The sequence below is a fragment of the Pinus tabuliformis genome, chromosome 2_2, assembly GCF_031772625.1.
Source record: "Pinus tabuliformis cultivar Carrire ecotype Pingquan chromosome 2_2, CPIR1, whole genome shotgun sequence".
Lineage (NCBI taxonomy): Eukaryota > Viridiplantae > Streptophyta > Pinopsida > Pinales > Pinaceae > Pinus > Pinus tabuliformis.
The window spans coordinates 735,698,808-735,704,561 of record NC_142300.1 but is presented as its reverse complement, the minus strand read 5'-3'; the positions used below and the strand labels follow the sequence as shown (position 1 = coordinate 735,704,561).

The 5,754-nt window shown below is 31.1% G+C and overlaps 1 pseudogene; it reads right to left on the bottom strand.

Moving 5' to 3' along the window:
* Positions 1-840: 840 nt before the first annotated feature.
* Positions 841-5,505, bottom strand: LOC149194760 (LRR receptor-like serine/threonine-protein kinase SIK1; annotated as a pseudogene).
* Between the last annotated feature and the right edge of the window lie 249 nt (positions 5,506-5,754).

Here is a 5,754-nt window from a genome sequence, read left to right as displayed (position 1 = left end):
AAAATCATCAAATAACAAAGGAAAAAACAATACTCACTTCTTGCAATAAAATCTACATTCAAGGACTGATATTTAATAAAGAAACATACAATATTCTTCATGTACACAGATATCCACCATTAACATTTTTAAGTGTATGTATTATTGTTATGCTATGAAGGAAAGAGGACTTAATTCTAAATCATATCAAGCCTTTGTATCTGAGGGAAGAGAGACGACAAAATTTTGTCAGTATTATCTTGTAACATGATCTATATCTTCTTTCAACAGTGTTTTCCACCTTAAAGAAATAATATTCAGGTTCATGATTTGGTACTACAAGATATCCTATTGGATGTCACATATACGTTTTTAAACTTCAATTAGGAAACCACTCAAGCAACAAAAATGTTACAAATATTATAATTGACCTCTCTGGAAAACCATGCATAAAGCATTTTCTCATAACATTGGGCACTCTCGTTTTCTATATCTACCAAGATCTAACTTTTCTAGTAGACTTTGTTCCATAAAAAAAAAATTCAAAATGTGAGCTTTGGATGTAAGAGGCTAGCTTTATTTTCCACTAGCAACAATATGGCAGAATGAACAATTGGATATACTTTTGATTGTGAATTCCATCTTAGGTTTGTTCAAGCATTCATAATAGTTAAATAGTGTTCTATGAAATAACCTTGCCATATAGTTTAAAAAAATGTACATCAAAAGTGTTTCTCATGCTTCTTATAACATATTTATGATTGCCTTCCACATACCCATCGAAATATCTGCTGTAGTTATGGCTAGGGGATGGTTGGTTACTTGTATACTTGGAGCTTACTTAGAAGTTGGTACGAATGACTACAAAACTATGACAACCTCATGCATGGTGCGATGGCTAAAAGGTTGTCTCATTGTGAAAAGTACTGCAAGTTGGAACATCTTTCTTACAACCCAAATATCTATGCATGTTTCTTCTACTTCTTCATCTATAGTTTCCATTATTGTATCATTTTTTGCTTTTGATAGAATCTACATTCAAACGCCCATGTCAAAGAATCCAAGGTTATTTCTTTATTTTCTTCATCCATGCAACATCCCAAGACAAACATGCTTCACAATTGACAAAAATAGAATCCCAACTAAAACAAATTTAGTCATTATCATCTTACCAAACGAAGAAAATTAAAGTCCTTATCCACAACTTTCTTGCCTATGAGTAGCTCTAAAAGAACAATGTCATAGTTGTACACATAATTTTTCTCGTTAAGCCTAAATGTCCTTCCATATTCAGGATCAATATAGCTAGGAATACCCATAACATAGGTAGAGGTGTGGGTTTTTGCAGAAGGGATACACTTGCAAATGCCAAAGTATGAAAAATGTGCTTCAAATGCTTATCTAAGACAACAGTGGAAGTTTTTACATCTCTGTAAATAATACATCGGTTACAGTCATGCTGGAGATACATTAGACATTTGGAAGCAACCAAAGAAATCGTTAGATGTGTGTTCTAGTCTATCTTAATCTTCTTTGAATATCCTACATACAATATAAATTGCTTGGATTCTCCAAGTAGGCCATTAGCAAACATTCACTATATATGAAAGGTTGGATAGAATATTCTGGTAAAGCCTATATGACTATTGTACATGTAAATTTCTAGATATGTTTTGCCATCCATTTCACTTACCATGTAAGATGTTCCATAGACTTCCATTGACCATGTAGTCATAGAAAAACAAATTTCCATGTGGATAAAGAGAATAACCATGGAAACTCACAATATTTTTATGCTTGGCGCTTCCAACAATCTTGAACTTAGTTTCAAATTGGCACAAGCTTTATGGATTATGTGTGTATAGTCTTTTAATAGCAATTGGATTATAATTATTGGAAAAATATTTATAAACTGTGCTTGTAGCACAATAACCAATTACATATTTCTCATTCAAATTTTTCTGTGATTTGCATTATATCATTATACATGTGGAGGGCCATGTCCATGTGAAATCTTACTAGCCTTGGAGAACCTGGTTAGGTAATCAAAACATATTTTAAACTTAGGGACACATATTGATGTTGATATAATTCTTAAGTCCATGATATAATCCAGAGAAATAATACCTTGACCCATTTTTCTTGTTGACCCTTTCGTAAATCATTTAAGCTGATTGTAGAGAACTATGATTATCAAACATACTAATAAAATTGAACCCAACGAGATGCAAACAATAGATGGTGTTGAGACTCAAGCTGTCCATTTTCAAAATAAACTTAATTCTTTAAAAATATAATTTAACGGAAACTTTTATCAAAAACTATAACTAATCTATAGAATCTAAATTTTAGTTAATGTTTCACCTTTTGATTGTCTCGAGTATGTCCCATAAAGTGATCCAATCCAATTTCCACAGTGATCTAGATTTCCTAAAAAAAAATCCAATAATCAATCTCGTTAGATGAAATACACAAATCCACTAATAACCAGAAAGAATACCAAATTTAATCCACAATTTTTTTTTTTACATTATATTTACAGATTTTTGAGGTAAATCTTGTAAACTTCTTTATTACCCAGAAAAATTGTTGTAGGAGATATTTATGTAAAACAATTGAAATCATTTCTAATATAAATTAGCACATGGACTAGAAATATGAATATTATTTCCTTTGTAATTTCACAGCAAAATGAACTTAGAATAAGCGATGGGATTCAAATGAATTACTATAGTGTAGTAAGGCTAAAAAAATGGTCAACTAGTATGATACCTCCCGTGTTAAACTATTGTTTTTCAATATCTTATATATGATCTAACTCCAGAGTTATTTTGAGAATAATTGTGAACCTATTAAATAAATTGTATTTTATAAGTCATTCCAAGGAACATATAGCGAGACCAAATTCTATAGCTATTCAATTTGTTGAGGAAAGAGACCTAATAATCAATTAGAAGAAAGGCCTCTGCATTGAAGAGATATCACACCATGTTATTGTGTCGTTAAATTGGTAATGGGTACAGTAATTAGCGAATTGGAAGAAAACACAACTAAAGCACACGTTTGCAAGCTACACAAATCAATTACAGAGGACTTACATATCCCCGATGTCTCTCAAGTTTGTAAATTCCACTAGGAAAAAAACCACTCAGTTTATTTCCACTCAAATTCCTTGAATTCACAATCTAATAGAGCTCACAAGGATTAATATAACATCTACCCATAGAAACTTGGTTTCTTCTTATAAAAAGAAAAAAAAACTACATGTGAAGATTAAAATTTTAAAAGATGATCCAAATCCTCAACAGATCCGAGAATAGGTCAAGAAATATCATTTTTAGAGAGGTCGCTACACATTCACTTCAGATCAGAGATCAATAAAAAAGGATATGATACCATTGTTCCTTTAGAGAAATTATGTTTCTTGATGAAATTTTAATGGGGAGCTTAGCAAACTTAATTAATACATTCAAATAAAAAAAATGCACATTGTGTCTATAATTATAATATGTCCCAACTCCACAAAATTTATCCCTCGATGTTGTTGGAGGACAAATTTTTGTAAAACACACAACAAAAATTGCTAATAACTTTGAATGTACTTTTAATAAATTGAATGGTTCATTATGTTATATAAATTGATCACATTGGCTATGGTTTACAAACGGTTACAAATAAGTGAGGTTGTCAAGTTCATGAAATTCCAAAGGAACAGTTCCATTGAAACGATTTCCATGTACAGTGCCACACAACAAAAGTTAAGAAAAGACACAAGCTCAATATTGTTAGATATATAGCAAGATTATATCCCAAAATTTCTCTAGTAAACTTGAAGGTTATATTACTTACAAGTAATTAAGAGCAATGCATGAACTAATTTTTGCTAAAATTAGACCTTGAAGATGATTTCTAGCAAGGTTCATGTCCCAACAAAATAAAACCTAGTATTGCTAAATACATGTAGAAAAAGTCCACAAAGTCATTGATTAATTTTTACCATCTAATTAGATTTAAATATGCTTCTACCATGCAAACACAAACTTACAATTCGAACAGTTGTTAAAACTTCCCTAGCTCAGGGGGAATATGCGTTGTAAGTTGATTGTCATTTAGTTGCTTCAATATCCATTACTGGTCACTACCAATGGGGATTCTCTTATCATTCAAGTCTAATTTCTAAATTTTGCATTGTATACATGATGATAGAGGCGATTTAAAGCTCTTACCAATAGCTCAACTTTGTCATGTTCCCCAATTCTGGTGGAATAGATAGTGTGAGATTATTATTGTGCAAATATTTGAGAATTACAAAGGAAAGAGTACCAAAATAAATTTGAAATGAATTAAAGTAATAGTCAAAATGCAGGGAACCGGAGGATATAATTCAAGCATTTAAGTATGCAAGCAACTTAAAACTTTCCACTGTAAGTCAAATTTCCTAGGATAGGAGTAACTGTTCCAGTAGGATGGTTATCATTTAAATCCTTGTAAGAAATATACTAATACACTAGTGCACTAAAGTATAAACCAAAATAGTATGTTCAAATCTTTAATAAGGATCACAAAACATTGGTCAATGTGTGAATTGATTCTACATAAGAAATGTAATGACAATGTCCAAAAACAATATGGTTTTTAACTGATCTAGCATTTCATGGATTTTATGGGCAAATGTTACACTTTTAATCAAATTGAAAGAGATTTGTTTAGAAGTTGAGATCTAACAAACACTATACATATAGAACAACCAGAGCCTACATGAGGCCGATCACTTTTGGAATCATTCCTATCAATTTGTTTTCTTATAGTGACCTATGGAAACCACTTCAAAATTAGGCTATGACAACAAAAGCAAAAAATTTAGTGTCATTCCTTGGATGGTACATACCATGCAACTAACTAAATACTTATCCAACCTGCATTATGTCATATCACTCCCTATTTAACAAAAAATTTATGTTACTCTCTTTCACTAAAATAGTATATGACATACGAAATATGGATTAGGGTTGTTATAAGGAACTGGAACATAACTTAGCTCTAGAGAATTTTATACTTACAGAGTAGCCACTTGTATAAATCCAATGTTGAAGGGGATCCCTACTGTGATTTGATGGTATAACAAGTACCTTATGACAAAACCAATAAAATAAGTCTTAAATACGCATAAAAAAACCCATGCATCAAAATGTACCTAGCTATCAACCCATTTGGCCATTTATAACTTAGTTGGGAAAATAAAAAAACATACAAAATCTCAAGCTTGTATGGTTTCCAATATTATCAGAAATAGTGTCCGCCAAGTTGTTTCTTCGCACATCACTGTGACAAAGATAAACATGTTTAAAGTTCAAAATTGTTTTAGCTTCCAGCAATAATATTTTATGGAAAATCCCTTAATTTACTGCAACTTCTACACTAAAACATGCAACAATTTAAATATCAATGCTCTAAAAAACCTGCTTCTCCTCTAGAAGATACAAATGTAGTGACTTACACGTACCACAACCCTATCAAGTCAAACATGTTAGGGGAGGATGTTACAACTAAAAAGTTGTTGCACAAACCCTAGAAATTATTAAAATATGATAATTTTAGATAGAAGCTCCAAATTTTGGTTCGCAAAAATAGGCAATGAAAATATTGATTAACTTGAAAGTTTCCTTTGAAACATTAACACGAAAATAATGACACCTTTTGCATAACAAGAAAACATAGCCATGCAATCTTAAAGGATTGAGACCCATATAAATATTGTAAATCTTCATTACAATA